At 38.4% G+C, this 11,228-nt stretch overlaps 1 protein-coding gene across 2 annotated transcripts in view; it reads left to right on the top strand.

The window, feature by feature from the left end:
- The first annotated feature begins 3,188 nt into the window (after positions 1 to 3,188).
- Positions 3,189 to 11,228, top strand: part of LOC111651230 (protein TANC1) — a 96,631-nt gene continuing 88,591 nt past the window's right edge. For both annotated transcript variants that reach the window (XM_087172632.1, XM_023401195.2), the window contains exon 1: positions 3,189 to 3,325. The gene's annotated coding sequence lies outside the window, so the exon portion shown is untranslated. The remainder of the gene's footprint in view (positions 3,326 to 11,228) is intronic.

Here is an 11,228-nt window from a genome sequence, read left to right as displayed (position 1 = left end):
TACTCCAGTCTACATGAATGGATTATTTTATTTTAACGTCACACAATTGAAATGGCATATTACCACAAGACACACAACATATAGGCTAGTTGATTCTCATGAAAAAAGAAAGGTTTTAAAGTAAAACATGTTTTACAGGAAAAAGCGGTATTTCATGCATTGTCCAAAAAGTCTGACAGTGCGATCTTTTTTTGATACGTTTTTTTTTTTTTTTAACCTCCATTCATTTTATTATTTACACCTTTTCCTGTTGTTACATGTCAGAATTTCTTGGGTGAAAAAGTTATTTTATTGAATAACCAATTTCTAACATTGCAATATAAATTGAAGCACAAAAACAAAGTGTATTTCATTTTCTGTCTCATTTAATTCTCATCACCGACAACATTTTCTCATCAGTGCCAACATAATGACCAGTTTACAGATGTAGTAAGTAAGATACCACACCTTAATTGGACACAAATATCTTTTTGGGCAAATTAAATTTCATATAATTTTCACAGACCATTTTTTTTCTTTAAACAAATAGAAAAAGAAAAAGTATTTAATAAGACAACATTAACATTTTCTCTCAGAACGAATGATACCAGACTAATGCTATACCTACGCACACACTGATACTACAGATTTTGTCTATAAATGATCTGTTTAAATAAAAATCTCTTAAATTGAAAAAAAAAAGAATGCTAAAAAAAAGTCCCTTAGGTTGAGCCTGCCCTTGTTCATGTGTGTTATGTGTATGTCATGTCCTTGTGTTAATACATGTCTCTTTCTGTTTGCATCCGAAAGTCCACAAACAATAACTGCTGCTCGCTTGTTCGCCAACAAAGTACATGATGATAGCCTTGTAAACACAATGTGTCGACCTTAAATTCTCTGTGATGCTCATGCTGTTCACACATGCCTTTGACACCATCTGTGTGTGAAGTTCAGAGACCTCTTTGGCTCTGTTTGAGGAGTGGAGCAGTTGGTGGTCTTGTGACTTGCAGACATGGTGTGTGTCGCTGCCAGTGTCTGCCCATTCCCAGCCATCTGAGGGGCCTCGCTGACCCTGCAACGCCCACCACACTGCTGAGAAAACAGTGCACACCGGCTGTGTAACGCCGCCTCACACTGAGGAGTGGGATGACTGAGAGGATGTGGTTTGCAGTCCCAAAATGAACTCCTATCACCACGGTAAAATATGCAGGTTTACTGTACAATAACAAAGCTGATCTCTTCATATTGCAGCTTACATGACAAGCAATATGGAATTACAATCAAAAAATAGCATTATACTGTTGCTAAACGTTACTAATTTTGCACATGGAAGAAGCTGCATAAAATATTGTTGCCTCATGAGGTCGCCATACACTAAGGCGTATTCTGATCTTCACTTGCCAGGCCAGGGGAGTCCACCAGTCTGGAAAGCCTTGCACTATATTTTATTACAGTTATAGAGTAGCATTAGCATCATCTGAAGCTTTTGCTTGATTATAAGTTCATTAAATACTGTTTTCTTTGGCTGTATGTTGACAACATTTTAGTCTTTCCATAGAAATAACATTTGAATCAAGCTATAGGCTGATATGTCTTATGAATGAATTTAAATATGAATCCTATTGTCAAGAAGTCTATAGTACAGCCAGATTCAGCGATATACAGAAAGCTTCTGAGTGACATCCTGCTTTTAACAACCGCTAATTCAGGCCTTAATCAATTACACAAAATTTACATAAAAGCTTTGACTCGTTGTTTCGACCCATCCTCCTCTAATGTCCATCAGCAAAGAGGAAGTTACACAGTATAACTGCTATGATTGTTAACAGTGGGACAACTGGGCATTTTAAATGCAGGCATCAATTAGCTAAAATAGGGAGTGTGTGAGTTAGGCCGTGATGGAAAAAGTTTTCAGATTGTTCAAAATTTATATTTAGGCTAAGTAAAAGTATAGAGGCATTGGCAGTAAGATATATTAAGACTAAATTTGCTCCTCAAGAAGAACAATCCCTTTCATAGGAACATTCATGCGAAGCAGCATTTTTTGTGGTGGCCAGTCCAGGTAGTGCTATGTTACTTTTTATACCCTTGGAGAGTTCAATGTAACAATGCATCATATTTTATATGTGGCTTTATGTTTTGCATGTAACATCTTAATCTGCAAAGTGTCAGATAGCAACAGACATATGATCAATACAGTGGAGTATAACCTAGTTGATCACATGAATGATATGAAATAGAGGTATAATTAAGAATAATTTTTTTCAGTTAATCATTTTTTCATATAAAATGACAGAAAAGAATAGATTATTATTATTTCTAACATAAGTGACTTTAACAATTATGTTGCTGTAATGTTGATGTTATAGTAGACAGAGGACTTGTGTCATGGTGGCCTGGGACAATTCTATGTTTTGTAGGCTGATTCCAGCATTTTTAGACTGAATATATCAAAATTCGACAAGATATGTTTGAGCCAACAAAATGAATAAATAAAGCATACAGTAATTCTCCACTAGAAGTGTATTCCTGGGAGTGTGGAGATGGCTTTGAACAGCATTTAGACCTTTATTTTAGGAAATAAAACAGTAATGCTTTAGGTGTGACAAAATAACCAGCACAGGATCCAAATACTAGCTCTACATCTAATGGTCTATTTAATCTTTTATCAGCATCTCACGCTTTTATTTTGCTGGTCTATAATTTCTAAGAAAGTTTCCTGGAAATAACTATGTAATCAGGTATTTATTTCAGGGAAAATAGAGACATTTATTGTTTGGTTAGTTATCATGTTGAATTTATAAGCAGTTGTTGTCTTCCAGAGGAATTTTCCTGGAAAAAACAGCTTCATTTAAATAAAACTGACAAAAAGTAAGGGTTGGGGTAAGCATTTGACAGCTAATTAAATGAGCAAAATATGAAAAATCAATGTGCTTACAGCTTTGTTAGAGACTTCCTTTGAGGGGGGATTTTGACATCAAACCTCACTATTTCAAAAACCTTGGTTACACCCCTCCACCCCCTTAATTTGCAAGCATGCAGCTTAGTTGTCTTAATACATGTATCCTGCATCTCTAGCATCTTATCATGTCCATGAGGCATGCACAGAGAAATGTGGTAGAATAGGAGGAAGAGGAGGAGGATGGAGGGGTAGTTTGTCTTGGTTCCCTGCCCTGTGTAATGACCTCATGCAGGGAGGAGGGGGAGGGAGAGGAGGAGGGGGAGGAGCCCAGAGTCCCGTAGATTACCTTGGTGGATCAAGTGGGTGCTGAGTTCGTGTGGAGATACGCTAGAGGACTGGGAAAACTTTTGTTTTTCGTACTTTAATATCCATGACATTTATCAGGTAAGACTTTTAAAAGATTCATAAGACTCTGTTCACAACGTGAGCTCGGCGAAGTCGGTTTAACAGTTCAGAAAAGTAAAGATAAGTGGAGAGAGTTTTGCTGGCAGTTTGTTTGTTGGAGGAATGTCGGGACATGCCCATTCAGCAGCCGTCAAAACCAACAGGACTGTCAGCGGTGTTTTACTTTTATTTTCAAGTTATTGGCTGTTATTTAGCCTCGCCTGTGCTCGACTTAGCCTGCTGTGTGTGTGGACACTTAAACTTTCATCTTACTGCTACTCAGGCTCGATAGCTTCAAGCTTAAGCTCGGTTGCTACGAGGTTAGCAAGGTTAAACCAAACTTCTGCCACAGGTAATAATTGTTTGGTGTGAACCGGAGCTAACGGGACACACCTGCTAATCAGAGAAATCGACTGCCTGTGATTCACTTTTAATTTGTATGCACCTTAAACTTGGCTTCAGTTCAGAGTCACTATGGTGGATCATTGAAGAGTTTCGCGCTGAAACGATTAGTCGATCGTATAGTCGATTGACAGAAAACTAACTGGCAACATTTTTCACAGTTAGTCTGGAAAGCAGCAAATAAGTATAGTCATAGGATTCGTATTAGTGGAGTTAAATTTACTACATGACATCAACAATCATTTCCTCTGAAATGGACTGCACCTGCATGATTATTGTCTAATTATTTTATCTATTTCCATTGTTTAATCTATAAAACGTCAGAAACTAGAAAAGCCTGTCACAATTTCCAGTCCAGTCCAAGTTAGCGTCTTAAAATGTCTTGTTTTGTCTAAACAACACCCAAAACCCAAAGATATTTCAATTTGGTTACAATAATAATCAATACATTTTGATAATTGATTAACATTCTCTTGTGTTAGATTAATAAATGTGGGGATTTGCTAATGTTCTCTGTTATATCTTTGTGTTTTGGACAACAAAACAAGCAGTTTGAAGATGTCACCCTTGGATCTGGGCATTTTTTGCTATTTTCTTTCTTATGTTTTAAATGAATGATCATTTAATTGAAAAAAAGGTCTATATTGATAGCCTAATAATAAATTTGTCTGTTTACAACCTGCAGAATATCCTAACCTACCTAAAGATGAACAAACTTTTTCAAATAACTTTTAAAGGTGTATGATACTTATTGTGAAGAACCATCCAGCTCACTAGGATGCAGATGCAGCTCATTACTTTTCTTATAGCTGCGTGGTCTTGTTTGATGCTAATGTTAGTCTGTATTTTGTGATTGGATGCGGTGGTTTTGAAAGCAAAACCCAGCCCAGATATACTAGTAGGCTTAAGGCAAAAGGACTGTAATCTTGTCCGCCCACATAGATTGAGTCATTGAAGTCTGACCACTGACTGTATAAGACTTTTGCTTTTTTAAGCATATTTTCAGCAGATGAATCTCCTTGTAACTCAGCCAGGTGCTTTGAAAATCCAAGCTCTGTTTTCCCCTTCTGTGATATTGCTTGTAAATGCCAAAATGCACCTTTGATCATTGGTAGCTCATGAAGTCATTGATTGAGTGTTGTTAAGTCCTCATAACCTCACAAGCTCTTGATGTTCCATCTTGAAAGAACCTGCCACAAGATTTGCCATTTCCTATATCTTATGTGTCTCAATCTAGCTTCAGTGGCAATTCCACTATATACAGTGTTGATTTTCCATTTTGCACTCAACAGGTGTAACAGGCTTAGCTGCTGACAATCATGCTGACTCCCTGTTAACCTGGAGATACTCAGTATTAACTTTCCAACATAATTTCAGGCAATTTTACGCAGATTATGGAACCATTACTGTGGATTTGCATGCTTCCATGCCAAGGCTAGAGCTACCCCCCGATTGTCCACCAACTGCAGTGTTATGAGATGTTTGTACTACAGGCCACTCGTCTTATTGAAAGTGCCACAAGGGTCTGCCTCCCAGTCTCTACAGAGCCTGGTTCCCATGGTCCCCAGCCAGTTGGCCAGTAACAGATGCTGGCATCAGAGTTGCATTGTTATAGCTGAGGAGGGAAAGTTATTGGAGCCAGTGACCTGACAGACAGCACATACTGAGTTGTTGTTGATGATGATGGTCATTATTTTGTACTTTTGAAAGGGGCTACTCACTGTAGAAGCACATGGTTCCAATAGGAAAGCCAGATATTCAGAGATTCGTTGGGTTCAGGACCCTCACTGTCAGCATACCACTTAACCACAGTTGTTTTTGAATGAATCCTGAATGTAATGGTTTAGAGACTCAGTCGAGATGGGATTCGGGGACACTAGATACCACAAACCAAACCTTACCACAAATATAAGCAGAAACATGATGGCCTAAATCACTCAATCTAACTTCATTAGTACGTTTCAAATTAATTCAGTGTGAAAGTTGTCATTCAAAATCTTGTGTGAATCTTGTTCTATTTTGAAGTTAACTCTTAACTCCTAAGCCATTATGTATTAGAAGTGTGATTAAAAAAAAAATGTTTTATATCATATACCAAAGATACCTTTGTATGTTACAATCCCAGAGGTGGTTTTAGGATGTGTTGTGAAATACTGGTGCAATAACACTAGCAGAAGCAGTTACCCCTTGAGCTCCTGGAACTTGAACAAAGGCATGGTTGTTTTGTGTTTCATGCCATGCCAGGAGAGACACACTCTCCTTCAATAAAGCACCTGAAGTGGTCATAAAAGCTTAACATGGCTACCATAGCAAAATGAAAGTATAGTGATATTATTATTCCTCTAAGAGAAGATGCATGTCATGGACATCACATGTGAATCTTTAAGTTCTTATATGGCTCGATTATTACTATCAGTTCTCATTAGTTCTCAGTGGTGGGCAAAGGATCATACACATTATCTGGTGTCAAGCCAATTGTCAAAGTTGGGCTGTGTAATTGAATTTGCTCAAGTTTCCTGAAATTGTTAATCACAATTTATATATCAACATGCTTGCTTTACCATTTAATTGCCCCATTTTCCCTCAGCACATTGAAATGTTACAAAATGATATCCATACATATTGAGTTGTGCCTGTATTTCAGTGATAGTGCTAGCTAGGGTCCTAGTATGAGGCATTCCTCTGACTTTCTTTCCAATAATTAGTTTATCACAACAAAGGTACAGTCTGTAGTATGAGTTGAAAGTCCAGGTGAACAAGCATGTATATGTTTCCAAGGTCTGTGCACGTGCATATGTGCACGAATGCTTGCATGTGTGCATCAGAAGCACGTGTGTGTTTGGAAGTGCTTCTTAGTAACAGCTGTTACTGATTTACATTTTTGTCAAGCCTTTTTGAAAGCAGACAGACAAAGATTCCGAGGTGCAGAGCGGTTTAGACATACCACAGTGTGCAAGTGTTTGGCAAGTACCTTCACAATATGACTAAATATTGATTTAGTTGAAATTGGTTAGATGATAAAATTACATTTTCAAAATTTAAATTGCCATCATGACTCTAATACATATTTTTCATTCAGATTTAATAAAATGACAATTGAACACCACAAATAGGTGGGGAATACTCAAGGGCCCAGTCCAAATACCATCCCTAAGCTATTGACCCTCACAGATTTTAATTGACGTTGGGTGCGGGAGGACGTAAGGAGTCCAGACGTTGTGTGAGGAATGGGACAGCACTTTGTGAAATTTTTTGTAGTCAGTAAACTGTAAAAAGTGTTAAAATAAGTGGAATATTTGTGCTATCAGTATCTATGTTTTGTGGAATTTTTCTATTTTAATTTTCCTTTAAAAATTACACCATCATTTTCATCATCATTTCATGTCACAACACTTATGCATTGTGGGATCTTCCCTTGAACAAAGCCCTCAAGCACTTTACGATTTCACAGTGGGACGGCCCTGAGCCCTCGCAGACTTTTGCGGGAATGCTTGTCGAAGTCAGTGAGTCTTTACAGGCAGACAGTGGAAGTGGTTGTGGGACTCTTGTGCAAAGCTTGATGTATTCCTGTCATAACAATGAATCATTGGCATAAATCTTTTTTGGATGATAGCTTGTCTCTGAGTCAGACATGTCAACTTTTATGTCTCTGCCATACCTGAGTCTGTATCACAGTGCACATAAAAATAGATTGTCTCGTACTTGTGTGCAGTATGTACATTTTTGTCCAAGGCTAGTTGTCCCCTCTGTTTAGTTGTGGCATATAAATGAATAAGTCCCTATTCCTCTCTTGTCTTTCACCAGAGATCACTCATAGGTAAACCATGGTCCCATTCCAGACCCAGACGCTGTCCTATCTGGACCTGCAGCTATAACTTATAAATCATTGAGAATTCTAACATTTTGATGGGGTTTCTGTTTTAACTGGCGCACCTTTTCTAGCCTTTACAACTTGGTCATGTGATGCTACTCCAGTCGCTGCGACTAGATTGCGTGAGTGAGACACACACACACAGGGGAGAGATGAGACGATAGAGAAATAAGTGGGGAAAGTGGGATATAAGAGGGAAAGAAAGTAAAGGAGTTCTTAAAGTTGTTGGAGGATGTGAATTGAACTTAATGAAAAAGAAGAAAACGGGAAATACAAGGTACACTTTTTAGGCCTATTTCATTCTTGTAAAACAAAGCACTTTATTCCAAGATGCACAGTTTCTAATCTTATTACAGCTATATTTTCCTTTGAATGAGAAAATAACATGAAATTATTATTAAAGAAGTTATTTATAATTCATTACCCTCTAAACCGATATGCCAGACCTTTTGCTTGAGGAAATTTTGCCTAACTGGACCCCTCTGAATTTTAATCGAATACCCCTCTTATACACTAAATGAAATCGTTATTAGTTCACTCAATATAGCTAAAGAGAGTCTGGCTAAGAATAAACCTGCACTCTGAAATTGTCAAGTGGTGGTGACATGTTATCTGCAAAGTGGTTTTTGATCTGAAGCCCTGTTGAATTCGTAGTGGCTTAAATCCTGGCTTACTGGGCATGCTGTTCTGCCCCTGGATTTAAGTCTGCCACATTGCTGTAACTCTAAAATGCTGTCTGTTGCCTTGGTAAGATGATTCATTTATTTGACCCTCTGACCGACAAATCTTAATATGAGAGAATATCTCTAAGTGTTTGCAGGAACTTCCTGTAGACTTTAAACACTACTTGTTAATGTTTTACCCTTAATCAAATACGAGGCTTCCTGGGAGGCTAATGTCGAATTAAGTGGTAGCAACAATGATGCAGGTTTATTTACTTTTACTCCAGATGTTCATTAACACTTGATCGCTATGGTGAATCAGTACTAGTGTTATAAAGTTTAATCAGCAGTGATAATGGGAGTTAATGAGTATAACTCTGATGAGGTGATTGTTGTAACTCAGTATGCGGTTAAATCTGCGGCTGGTTGATGATTTCAGCAGAGAGGTGGTAGCTGGTGTCGTGTGAGGAGTGTGTAATTACAGTGGAAAGAGTTTGAAGTAATTTGACAGAAAAGGAAAAGCTCAAAGTGGAGAAACTGGTTTGTGAAATCCTGCTTCACGTGTTAACTCATCCATAAATCAACATTACACACTGATCTGTCTAGCTAAATCAATGTAGGTTATATGTAAGCCTATGGCTAGCCTAGTTCTGAGTTTAATTTGTATGAAGCAGGGAGTGCGATATTTATTTGGAGAGGGTGTGCAATGTCTTGTCTTATTCCAACATTTTAGTTTCAGATTCAGTCAGTTTCCAGAGCCTGCGGTAACTGTAAATTCACAGCAATGATTGCTCTCTAAAACATGCCTTGACACTTCTAGGGCAACACAGCTGGGATAAAAAGACACAGGTCTAACCGATACATGTAGGCCTGTGTCTGGATTTAATCAGTCATATTAGAGACGAGGCCACATATTGGGACAAGTGTCCACAGAGGGCGAATCAGTCTTTCCAAAATGACAGTATCTTTCCCAGGGCAGTCTAATGAGTAGATCAGACTTGTTATCCTTTTTAATTTCATGCTGAGCCATGTGGCTAGTCCTCCTCAGTAAAAAAAAAAAAAAAAAAAAAAAAAAAATAGCTGGCTTTGCCCCAAGCTAGAACTTTGAATCAGCCTCTGTCTGTGATGGGACAGTATAATTCCCACTAGGTAAGGGTAAATAATCACAAAGGTCAAATCAGGTCATACAGTCTGTAACCATTAAGGTTAAAATGAATACTCCCCTGATTTTTTTATTAAGTATTGACGAGCTCGCTACATGATCATACTTATGACTAACACCAAATTTCATGCCAAAACAACTGGTGATGTTGCATTAGAGTTATGATGCTCTCATTTTACCCAGAACTCAACACTAGCGATGACTATGTCCTCTTATATAAACTTACATAAAGCTCTTGTAGAAGGGTCCATTAAACTTACCACTTTTCTTGATGTGTAATGGCCATTTTCAATTAAAAAAACCGTTTCATTGCTGACAAATGCTGCTAATTGGCTTTCAAGAATTTCCTAAAGGAATGGAACAATGGTGTTGCATACGCCACTGACAGCCTTCATTTTTTTCCACAGTGTTAAATGCATACTCTTGTGTAGTTTGGGCTGCCAACATACAAAATACACCTAGAGGTGCTGGAGAGATGCTTTTGTAATTCTCAGTAAAATTCAATGTTGCTACCTCAGTTTTTTAAGATTAAATATTCTTTTGCACAATGTAGACCATTTTGTCTACCTCATGTGTAAATCAAAAATACGTTAAAGTGTTTCTGTTGAAATCATTTTTTATTGTGCAACAAAACTCACAGGTGGCAGATTACTGGCCTGAAAAATTGTTTGATCTGCCCGTCACATGATACAAGTTGGCTGTAGTATTATATTAACAAGTTAAACATTGTCTTTGCTCTTGAAGGCCAGCCATCTGTGTTCCAAGACATTTCCCTATTTGCTGATAATAAGATGAAGGCATGCTTCTCATAGGCTTGAAGGTGGAGGGCCGTGCAGGAAGCACTTGAGTCAAAGCGGTAGACTTGTTGCATAAAAATGTCTGTTCTTTTGTTATTTCCCTTCCACTCATGTTAGTGTGAATAACAACCTTTGCTTACAATAGCTGACACTGAGACTATGTTGTCCTCCATACCTACTCCCTACACTTCCTCCTTCAAGGGTTTGTTAGCTAACTTCCCATTGTTTATGGAGCACTTGAACTCACCATCCAGACTGGGCCTATTTCCTGCACTCAATGACTGGACAACAAAAGAACAGATAATTATTGAGTTCACAGGAATATTTTAAAATATCTGGTCACTTTTAGGCTGTGTGCAATAAACAAGCTTGAAGGTCAGCCCATAGTGAGAATTTCCGTGTTCCTATGACAACAGCATGGAAATCTGAGAGTGATCATTCATGTAGAATCAGTTGATGAGGAGAGCTGGCAGGGTGTTTTCAGAAAGAAAGAGACAAACGCATCAGGTGGAAAATAGCTGTCTGCAGCCGCTCCTGGAAGAGTGGGGAAGTTGATCTGAGCTTAAGGGTGCTCTCTCTCTATTGTCTGCCACCAAACAGAGGACAAAGCAGGTTCTAACTCACCACCCGCCAGTGTATGTGAAATGCTTCCCTGCCAGAGGCAATTGGGACAAACAATCCTATTTCCGTTCTATATATAGCTGTCTTCTCAGTTGACTGTGGTATTGCATGTTGGCCCCATTAACCACATGTCACGTCAGCATTGTGCAGGTGAGGATCCTTTCTACTTCACAACCTGTAAGGATTTGGACTCTATCAGTTCAATGGTGACCTGGAAAACGTACATGTTGATACCCCGAGGCACCCTTTAGCCACTCTGGGTTCCAATTTCTCTGCTCTGAAAGGACACCATCTCTACATTGTACCATCGACTGGAGTCCTTTTTATTATTACCTAGAGCTGTTCCAAGGTAATAGACAGCCCACATGTGAAGGTCGTAGAGCTGACA

The sequence above is a fragment of the Seriola lalandi genome, unplaced genomic scaffold, assembly GCF_002814215.2.
Source record: "Seriola lalandi dorsalis isolate HSWRI2012SDOR001 ecotype SW California unplaced genomic scaffold, Sedor1 jcf7180002053538, whole genome shotgun sequence".
Classification (NCBI taxonomy): domain Eukaryota; kingdom Metazoa; phylum Chordata; class Actinopteri; order Carangiformes; family Carangidae; genus Seriola; species Seriola lalandi.
The sequence above is the reverse complement of the archived record's forward strand: the minus strand, read 5'-3'. Positions and strand labels throughout refer to the sequence as shown.